The 11,661-nt window shown below is 30.7% G+C and overlaps 1 pseudogene; it reads right to left on the bottom strand.

The window, feature by feature from the left end:
• Positions 1-8,299: 8,299 nt before the first annotated feature.
• Positions 8,300-9,732, bottom strand: LOC114756379 (transcription factor TCP9-like; annotated as a pseudogene).
• Between the last annotated feature and the right edge of the window lie 1,929 nt (positions 9,733-11,661).

The raw sequence follows: 11,661 nt of genomic DNA, 5'->3' as shown, positions 1-11,661 counted from the left end.
CGGTCGACAATTGTTTACCGGAGCTCTGTCAGTCGGAAAATTTTTCTTTGAAAATTTTCACAACTTCAGTATAACAGTCAACAACTTTATAACGCTATTAACAACTTTGGTATAGCATTTAACAACAAGTTTTCTGGGAAATTCAATAAGGTTCGGCGGCCAGAAAAATTTGTTTTGAAAATTTTCACAACTTCAGTATAACAGTTAACAACTTTTGTGACGCTATTAACAACTTCAGTATAGTAGTTAACAACAGGTTTCTGGGAAATTTAACAAACTCCGGCAGCCAAAAAATTTTATTGTGAAAATTTTCACGACCTCAATATAACGGTTAACAACTTTTGTAATGCTATTAACAACTTCAGTATAGTAGTTAACAACAGGTTTACTGAGAAATTCAACAAGCTTCAGTGGCCGGAAAAAAATTTTTTGAAAATTTTCACAACTTTAGTATAACGATTAACAACCTTTGTGACACTATTAACAACTTCAGTATAGCAGTTAACAATAGGTTTACTAAGAAATTCAACAAGCTTCGGTGGCCGGAAACAATTTTTTTGAAAATTTTTACAACTTCAGTATAACATTTAACAACTTTTGTGACGCTATTAACAACTTCAATATAACAGTTAACAACAGATTTTTCGGAAAATTCAACAATTGGTCGTCGAAGCTGTGGAGGCCAGAGAAACAATTTTTTTGAAAATTTTTACAACGTCAGTATTACGGTTAACAACTTTTGCAACGCTATTAACAATAGGTTTTTCAAGAAATTCAAAAAAAATAGCATTTTTACAATTTCAATAATGCTGTTAACAAGTTATGTAACTCTATTAACAACTTCAGTATAGTATTTAACTTTTCTTAAAAATTAAAAAAATGGCATTTTTACAACTTTAGCAACTACTTTTTTTTTTTGAAAATTTTTACAACTTCAATATAACAGTTAACAACTTTTGTAATGTTATTAACAACTTCAGTATAGCACTTAACAACAAGTTTTCCAAAAAAATTCAAAAAGTAGCATTTTTACAACTTCTAGTAATGTCGTTAACAAGTTCCGTAATTCTATTAACAACTCCGGTATAGCATTTAACAATAGGTTTTGTTAAAATTCAAAAAAAATGGCATTTTATAACTTTAACAACTACTTTTTTTAAAAAAAATTTACAACTTCAGTATAACGATTAACAACTTTTGTAACTCTATTAACAACTTCAGTATAGTGGTTAACAATAGGTTTTTGAGTTTGTTAACGGCATTACTGAAGTTGTAAAAATGCTACTTTTTGAATTTGCCGAAAAAACCTGTTGTTAACTGCTATATTGAAGTTGTTAATAGAGTTACAAAAGTTGTTAACCATTATACTGATGTTGTAAAAATTTTCAAAAAAATTGTTTCTGGCCTCCAAAGCTCCGGCAACCAATTGTTGAATTTTTCAAAAAACTTATTGTTAACTGCTATACTAAAGTTGTTAATAGCGTCATGAAAGTTGTTAACCGTTATACTGAAGTTGTGAAATTTTTTTTTTCCCGCCACCGGGGCTTGTTGAACTTCCCAGAAAACCTGTTATTAACTGCTATACTGAAGTTGTTAGTAGCGTCACAAAAGTTGTTGACCGTTATACTGAAGTTGTGAAAATTTTCCAAAAAAAATTTTTCCCGCCACCAGACCTTGTTGAATTTCCCAGAAAACCTATTGTTAACTGCTATACTAAAGTTGTCAATAGCGTTACAAAAATTGTTAACTGTTATACTAAAGTTGTGAAAATTTTCAAAAAAAAAAATTTCTGACCGACGTAGCTCCAGTGAACAATTGTTGGCCAGTCACAGGAGCTCCGGTGACTACCACTGCCGGAGCTCTGGTGAGCGGCCGGCCAATAGAGAATTTGGTATTTTAAAAATAATAAATAAATTGAAGGGCAATTTGGTCTTTTTATTTAACATGATAATCCCAATTTGGTCTCTTGAGACCAAAATGGGATTTCTTAAATTGAGCAGATGTTTTGGGTATTATGAAATTAATATTGCATTTTTCTGTCTTTTTCCCTGTAACAAATGCATCTTGATTTCTTTAAATTGCCTTATTTAATAAAAATATTTTTAATATGTGCAATCAATAAGAAACTTTAATCACAAAAATTATAAATTTGAAAAAAAAAAAAAAATTGATGCCTTAAATACATAGGTGAGAGGCTGAGAGCATCGGTGGGGTCGAGCACAGAGACAGTTGGCGCTAGGAGCCTTTTTTTTTCTTTTAATACTTACATGGATGTTAACGAATGCCTATGAGTTTGTTATTTTGGGTAAAATTGATCCATTTTTAATATATTAGGGATAAAATTGTAATTTAAAATATTTTAATATTAGACACATACAAAAAAAAACTATTTTAAGGTGCTAAATACACCTTAACTTTTTATTTTTTTAAGGAAAAATTGTACTTTTAATCATCTAGCTTTATATTAGATTTCAATTTAATCTCTCAATTTTAAATGCTCACATAATATTCTTAACGATGATCTTTTGTTCCAATTATTTTTAAAAAAAATACATTAAATATGTCAGTATTTGAGAATATTTTGTTTATATTAAAATTTATAATGTCAATTTTTTTGGAGCAAACTAACAATATTAGGGTTAAAAAGCTAAAAAGATATTTTATAAAATTCAATGACAAAATTAAAAATTGGTATAAAATTAGATAATTAAATGTATATTTTACTCTTTCTAAAAATATGAAATTCTAAGGTACTGTTTGGTATGAGAGAAATGAAGGGGAGGGAAGGGGAAGAAAATTTTAATGAGCTTTATTTAAAAAATCGGAGAAGTGGGGTTTTGAAAGTTTAATAAAGAAAATGAGTAATATAAAAGAGTAATAAAAATTAAAAAAAACTTTTAATCCTACTTTATTAATTTTTTTAATCGAGCATATTAAAAAAAATTTTCCCCTCCTTCATTTTCCCCCATATGAAACGGACCCTAAATTGTTGTAAAGTGAAGTATGAACCATAAAAAAATTTTTCAAAAAAATTATTAGGTTGATGAGCCGGTAGGACTAATAATAATTTACAACGTCAATAATAAATAATTGCAATTATTTTTCTTATATATAAATAACAATGTAAAAAATTTAAATTTTTTATTTTTTATACAAGCCAATGTGTTGTTTTAAGTAGTTTTGGTTTATTGAACTTATGATATGCTTTTACATATGTTTAGAAATTATGTTGGTATATGTTGAGTAAAATAGTCTAGTGGAACTCATGAAAATATGGATATAATATTTGGTTGAACTGTTGAGCATAGGACATGATTGGTGCGTATGTAGAGTCTCTTCCTACTATGTGATAAAGTTTTAATTAATGCATAATAGTTGGCTCTTCTTTCATTCTCTTAAAGTAAGGGAGAGGCCCACGTGGTTTCTCTCCATCTTTTCATAGCGAGAGATAGGTCCTTATGACTTCTTCTGGTACCTCTTAATGAAGATATGCCTTCTTGGTTAATACCCCTATAAAATGCTTGTAGTCTATGGGATTGTATATATTTTTTTGCCAGAAGATTTTTTTTTTCGACCAGCATTTTGCCAGAAGATTGAATACTCTTGATTGCATTATTCTCTTTTCGAATTAATATTTCAGATTTTATGTGTATTTGGAAATCGATAACCTTTGTCAATTTCCAAATACATATAAAATCTCAAACATTAAATCAAGAAAGGATTGCATATACTTGATTGCATTGTTCCCTTTTTGATTTAATATTTGAGATTATATATATAAGGAAATTGATATCTATCTTACTTGATATCTATCTTACTTGTATCCTCAAAAAACACATATAATAAATGGCAAGCTGAAAATTTGGTTATTAAGACTTCTACCTCATCCTGTGATTTTTATTATTTTCATGTGAGAGTTCTAGTTTTGGTACTTCAGAGAAGGCTTTAAGGCTTAGTATATTGTCATAGATTGTATAGCCTTCATCTTTTTGTTTACGTGCTAATCGGTATATATTGTCACCTATGGCTCATCCTTGTAGATTTTGTAAATTAATATTTTTTATTATTGATATAGTTTGATGGGAGTAGTGTTTAAAAGTCCGGAGGCCTTTAAGACTATTGCATGCAACTCCCTTATTATGAACTAATGTTTTGTGTTAAATTAATAATAATTTAAAAGTTGGCAAAAAATAATAATTTTAAAAACTTGTCATATAGCGTAGTTAATGATATTAATAGAGTTGTAAACATTGTTATAAGAGTTAAGTAAATATGTTACAAATGTTAAAAAAGTCTCAATTTTAAAAACTGGAAAACATGTGATAAAAAGAAGCTTGTTAAAAAAAGTTGTCAATCAAGTCACAAATTTGAATAATCCCATAAGGTTAGGCATCTACTCATTAATTTCTCCAGGTTTAAAAGCCTGTCATATAATATGGTTAATTATGTTAATGGGATTGTGAATATTGTTATAAGAGTTGATAATTGATAAAGCCCAATTTTTATACATTTATCCCACATTAATTTAGGATTAAATGATAATTTTGAGCTTAATTAGATTTTTTATGCATAATTGGATTAATTGGTTGATTTTTGGATTTTGCATAAAAATTGAGATTTTGGATTAAAAATATAGATATTTTGTGATTTCCATTTTGACTTGGAATTAATTTTTCTATTTCTTTGGAAATATCTCATATTTTTAGAAAGACTATTTTTAGAAAGTTTTGCACTTTCTTGCCTAATTTTTGTGCATACCTAATATTTAATTTTTGATTATATTTGGATATAATCTACATTAATTGATGCACTTAAATTCTGTAGGTCAAGAATTTGCATATGGGAAATCTAATAGTGCAAGATGTTTCTTGGAATCTAAGCACAATCCAATGGCTAATATCAAGTGGGTCAATTAATTACTAATGGGCTTGAGTTTTGAATTCACAAAAATTTTCTTTTCTCCCATTAAAATATTTTCCTTATTTGAGAGCAAGGAATTCACGGCCTGAGGATACACCTTTATTCTCCATTGATTGACGCACGGACCAGGATTTTTGAACGCCAAATCTCCTTCCCCTCATTCACGTCATTCACCCACCAATTTCAATCATTCCTCTCCTTTCTCATTGCACGGCCAACTCCCATCTACATCTTATCATTCATGGTTATGGCATCTAATAACCTTGAAGGAGGAGACATTTTGATGGTAGCTTAAGCTTATGGGGAGGCAACTTGGGAGGAACATGGAGGAGACTAGAGCCTTGGGCTAGCATTTGAAGACCACAAGGGAGTGACGTTTCATTTATCTTTTTAATTCAAGGACTTGAAATTGTTTAGTTTTAAATGAGTTCAAGTTGTAATTTTGTTGAGACAATTTAGTTCTAGATTGTCAATTTTATTCTTGGATTAAATTGATATTTGGATCTTATTTGTGCCAAGATACTTGTTGGAATTTATGTTTAGAACCTTTGCATTGTTAATTGAATTTATAATTGAGTTTTCATTATGAGTTTAATTATCAATGTGGTTTGAATTGCAAAATTTGGGTTCTTTTGCCTCTTAATTGTTTAATTAAGTTGGTTAATTGTTTAGTTGTTTAACTGGATGATTTCAAATATAATTTCAGAATTAATTTGAGATATCTTCATTGGTTTTAATAAGCTTAATTGACCAACCTTATACTGTTATGAGTTTTCTAATGGTTTAAGGGTTTTTGAGATTAAGGGTTCCCTTTATTTCAAGTAGGTAATTACGTTTATTATTCCACTCTCTTATCACTTCCCTTTGGTTTAATTAACTGATTAAGGTTATGAAGGTTAAATCCATGCAAATCCTAAGTTGTCCCCTCTACCGTATCCTGAAGAGAAATCTCTGATTCCCTTTGCTTTTGATTAATTTTCTTTATTCATTATTTTTATTTTCCTTCAAAAAACCTCCCAAAAATTGCATTGCATTTATTTAGTTTAATTTAATTTTCATATAGATTTTAGGATATTTGCATTTTCCATTTAGAATTAGAATTTTGCATTTTAGTCTAGGTCCAATTTATTGCATTTTTTATCACCTGAATTTTTACCTAAAGAAACCCATAACTTGCTCCTTGGAAGTAATGACCTAGGTCGACCCTAAACTAAAAATTAGTTGGGACCTAGTTTAATTGAGTGCTTTAACGACAGAGGCATCATCAATAATTGTATCACAAATATTGAAAAAAAATTCAATTTAAAAACCTGAAAAACACTTAGTAAATGGCATTAATGATATCGAGAGATTTATTAAAAGAACTGTCAATTACATTACAAGTGTTGAAAAAATCTTATAAGATTAGGCACTCACTAATTTCTCTAAGTTTAAAAACCAGTCATATAATGTGACTAATGACAATAATGAAGATGTGAATGTTGTTATAAAAGTTGGCAACCATGTTATAGATGTTAAAAAAATCTCAGTTTAAAACTTGAAAAATAAATAATAATGGCATTAATAGAGTTGCAAGACTCATTAAAAAGTTATCAATAACGTTACAAAATTTTAAGAAAATCGTTAAAAAAAATTGCCATCATCGACAAAGATTTGATAATCATTCAGCCAATAAAAATGACTTGAGTTTTTTTTTTTTGGAAAAAAATTAAAGGGCAACAAATAAAAGGTAACACTGTAAATCCATCAACATTTTAAAATTTTAATTAATTTATTTGAAATTTTGCAAATTCAAGTGGCTTTTGGGATTTTTGAAATTCAAATGTTATTTTTGTGAAATTTTCCATTTTGAAAAATAAGTTATATTTGTTTACATACTTTAATTAATTTTTTCTTTACTTAGTACGATTATTTGTATCTTGCAATACTGAGGAAATTGTAACCCTTATATGAAAACGTTGTCATGAGATCTTGCACTAATACTTTGATGGAAAAATACGGGTCATTAATATAAAAGTAGATAATTAATTTGGGAATATTAGGAAATTAATTAAGCTGGTTATTTGTCATAAATTAATGTTGATCTTCCTAAGCTATCTTCTTCAATTATGTGCATTGGATTATTAGAATTATTCCTTAGTAGGAATTCTTTGTATTTTGGGATAAGATAAGAGACAAAATAGATTTAGGTCATATATTTAAGACTAAATTTAACCCTCCAACCAATTCTTATATTAGAAACCGAAGGAGCTAATACTTTTCTTGTGAGCAAGTAGGTAAACATCTTAATGGAAAAATATATTACTACTTCCTGTTGTTAATATAATGTAAAAGATAATTAAGAACTAAATTTGATTATAAATATAAGATTTAATTCATTTTGTTTTTTAAATTTATAATTCATTATCTAAAATATCCATTTTGATTACACATATCAAGGAGTTTTCATCCAATGATAGTCAACTAGTCATGATTAAAATGATACTTAAAAAAATCAACTTATATTGTTTATAAATAACTAAGTTAACTAACTTTCTTAATATATGCAAATTAGTTAGGTACTCCCATCCTATTCTATAAGCGCTAACTGAAAATTAGATTTAGTTCTAAATATAAGAATTTAATCCATTTTGTATATCAAATTATAATACTACTTACCATCATTAATATATATAAGAGCTAGTTTGACTTCCAATTTGATTATAAATATAAGACTCCAATTCACTTTGTCTCCCATATATTTTTTTGAAATAATTCTTTTAGTAGTTGAGCATGTTAAATGTTTCATCAAATGGTATTCTTAATAATATACATTATGAATAAGAGTATTTTAAAAAATAATACATATTTATTATAAATAACTAAGTTAATTAATCTTATTAATTTATATAAATTGGTCAACTAGCTTTTATTTTAAGAATCAAATGTAATATTTTCTTTAAAATATCCATATTAATTTTAAAGGGTTTCCATCAACAGAGAGTTTTAATGCATATGATTAAAAAATATAGTTTAGAAAAGTCAAATTTTTTTAATTTTTGTAAATTAATTATCTAGTTTTTATATTAAACTAAGAGGTAGTAGCTTTTATGTTTTTTTTGGGGGGGCCAAAGTAGCTTTTATTTTAATTGTTAACAATCTAGAATATAGTCTTTAAAAAGAAAAAAAATAAAAATGTAATACACACACAGCTCTCTCATGGTCCACAAATCTAAATCACTTACATTATAACATGAAATTAATTTATTGCCAATCAGTCAGAAACATTTTAAGAAAATTAAAATAAAACCTCATATACAGTTTCTCCTCCTCTTATGAATCCCACTTTCCGCGGTCGACGCAGAAGCGAGCAAGAGTGTGTCCCCACCTTCGCGGGCCCCACCCTACCTTGCAATCCACTTCTCTACACGTGCACACGTGATCTCCTCTCCCCTACCCCCGCCCCCACCTCAAGTTGTTCCAGCTCCACAGTCGGCAAATCCTTCACTCACGTCATCAATGGCGAATTCCATGGTCACGAGAAACCCATCAACTACCCCCTTTGGTCTGGGAAATTCTCTTCCTGAGGGAACCGTTTCTACATGCTTCTCATTTCCTCTTCGTTTTCCTCACTGCTTTGAACAGCTGGACTTGAGCTGAAGCTTCTCCTTATCGTGAATCTCTAATGAGAATTTTCTCAGCCTCTGGGTTGTGCTTGTGGTAGGAGCAACAGATGTTGAGCTCGGTGCCGGAATCTTCGCTTCTTTCGGAGGTTTCAAGGACGGAGCAGTTGAACACCGAGGTATTGTTGTCGCTGCTTGGAACTGAACAGGGGCTACAATGTTCTCCATTAATGAAACAAAAGCCGATATAGGTCTCGCCGGAATGTTGATCAGAGGCGTAGCATTCACGGGGATGGCCAAAATCTGCGGCTGGCTTGTCGAAGTTCCGGCTATGGAATCCATCGGAGGGACTAAGAAGCACGTGCCCGCCGGAACGACGGCGTTTGACTGTATAGCCCACATGGGGACCAATCCTTGTGCTGACTGTACTTTTGCTTGTTGGGTATTAACTGTCGTGATGCTTGGCTTTGTCGTCACCGCCGTTGTTGATAGCGGGGCAAGGCCGACGGAAACCGAAACACCGTCGCTCAGCTCTGTGTACGAACTGTTCGTTGATCGCTTTTGCTTCTTCCTTTCAGGTGGGTCATCGGGTTCGGGCTTGTTGCGGGTGGATGGGGTAGTTGGAATTTGAGGGTGCCGTTAACGGACATGGCTATGGCGGGAACGGTGCCGGTGCCAGTGGCCGCGATGATGGCTGGCTCCGCATGTTCGAGAAGCCATCGGATGGTTTCACCGTCAGACTTGTGACCCAATTCACGGGTCAACTGGAAGATCCGAGCGGCGCACGTTGCGGGCATTCGGATCCTCCGGCCTCGCCCCTCGACCTTCGTGTGACGATCCTTCGTCAAAGCCTTCTTTCGCGGCACGTGCACCGCCACTGGCATAACCTGCATCGCCTCCGGAGAGACCTCCTCCGAAGCCGGCTCTTCTTTGGGTCCGTCTATCAGCGCCGTTGTGGGTTCTTCTTCTCCGCTGGCATAGCAACCACTGTGAAGCCTGAGATCAACGCTTCGTGGATCCTCCTTGAATTCGACAGCGTGTTTCTGAAGAGCAGCCATGTTTGAACGAAAAGAGAACCCAGAAGAATATATATGTCTAGAATCGGAAAACAAGGGAGAAGAATTCACGGTGGAAGTTTATGGAGGAAGAGAAGGAACTACGAACGAAGAAAGGAGGGGGAAGCTCGAACAGCTTTAGAAGAAGCCAACGGCAAGTTTAAAGCGGAAGAACGAGGAGAAATCCTTCGAACTTATGTTATTCATATTTTATAAATACTAAAATTAAAGAGCATTAAAAAAAAATTTTTTAAAAAAAATTAAACTAGTGAGGCTTATCATTTTTAAAGAAAAAATTAATCCTTAAATTCTTATAATTTTCCTTATGACGTAGTAATTCAGAATCAAAAGGGCTTTAGAATTAGTTTCTTAATACAACTTAGAAAAGGCTTTCTCTTTTTAAAACTCAACATATTTCCTTGCTTAGGCTTTGAAAAAATAACTCATACTCCTCCGATCCTTAATATAAGATCCATTTAACTGGTTTGATTAAATTAAGGAAGTTAGGTAAGTTAGTTAATTATAAGAAATATGACACATTTTTCTTAAAATACCATAATTGTCTTTGTTAATATCTCTCTCCTTTTTCTGTTTGATTATAGTTGAAGGAGTATTCATATGAGTAATTTAGAAAAAATTGATAAATAGAAGAAATGGGTCTTATATTTATGACTAAAACCAACTCAATAATTGAGTCCTATATTAAGAATTGGAAAAATATCATTTATGATTGAAATTAGGGTAAGCTACCCAGTTCTATTTCTCAGGTACATCTAACATTATTTTTTTTTTATACATTCAATAGCTGATGTTATTATTATTTTTTTTGGGGCCAACATTTGATTTTTTTTTCTAATTCATCCAACACTTTAATTTTTAAGATATTTAATACACTAAAAATAATATTAAGGTGTTAGATGCTTAAAAAATAATATGAAAATGCTGAACACACTATAAAAAATCATAATATTAATTACATTTAAAATAAAATTAGAATATCAGATGTAACTTATCTTTAAAAAATAAGATCTAAGGAAAAAAAGATAGTTTTCTGATAGAAAGAAAAGGGAGAAAAAGGAACAAAAGAGCGTTTGTAAGGTATGGCAGGTGGGGCCCGCATTCGGGTTGATGGAGTGGATTATTATACCACCTGCGGTTCTTTATACCTTATATGATTTTTATTTTGATATTTAATATAAGATCCTAATTTATTTTATTATAGTATTTCTAATAATAATAGTTTTAACTAATATACTTAATTAGTAAGAATATTTTAAGAAAGATAATATTTATTTATTATAAATAACTAATTTAATTTTTTTTAATTTATTTAAATTATTCAATTATTTTTATATGTAGACAAAAGAAGTATATATCATGAAGGAAATGGACGTGGAAGTTGCGGGAGCCATAGGAGACTCTTAACACGTGAGTGGTGTGGGTCCCCTTTGATTCCCATCTCAAGGTCCCCACCAGCACCAACGTTTGGAATTTTGAATTACTTTTAAGTCAACCTTGTAAATATTCATAATTACATCGTTTTTACTTATTAGTTAAATTTTTTAGAAACTCTATGCAGCTATGTATATTGTAAATATATGAAATGATTTTTTCAACAGCACCATATACTGACATGAATGGACGTTGTTGAGTATCTTTGAAGGACTGGATAAATGATTGAGATTAATTTAAAACTTAATTATATTCAATTAAGGATCTTTTGAAATAATAGGATGATTTTAAAAATATCAACTAATTTTTTTAATTTAAAGAAACTAATTAAAGATGATATGAAAAATTAGTAAGATTTTTTTTTTTTACTTATACCGACGTATTTTATTTGGTTAATAGCTCTTTCTTATTAAAAGGCGCATGTTATTCAACATAAGAAAACATATAGGCTTATAGGGCTAAAGTGCTGGATAAAACACCAAAACATTGACATGCGTTATGAAGCCTTTTCCCAGCACAGTAGGTGTAAGTGTGAATTGTCTTCTCCCGAACATTGGTCGTTGGCTTTAGTCCATAGCCATTTCTTAAATTCAAGAGAAAAAAGACATAAAAAATGTCTTCTGTTGACAAAG

The sequence above is a fragment of the Neltuma alba genome, unplaced genomic scaffold (genome assembly GCF_004799145.2).
Source record: "Neltuma alba isolate B1F8T4 unplaced genomic scaffold, ASM479914v2 tig00010389_pilon, whole genome shotgun sequence".
NCBI lineage: Eukaryota > Viridiplantae > Streptophyta > Magnoliopsida > Fabales > Fabaceae > Neltuma > Neltuma alba.
This window is presented reverse-complemented; position numbering and strand designations above follow the sequence as displayed.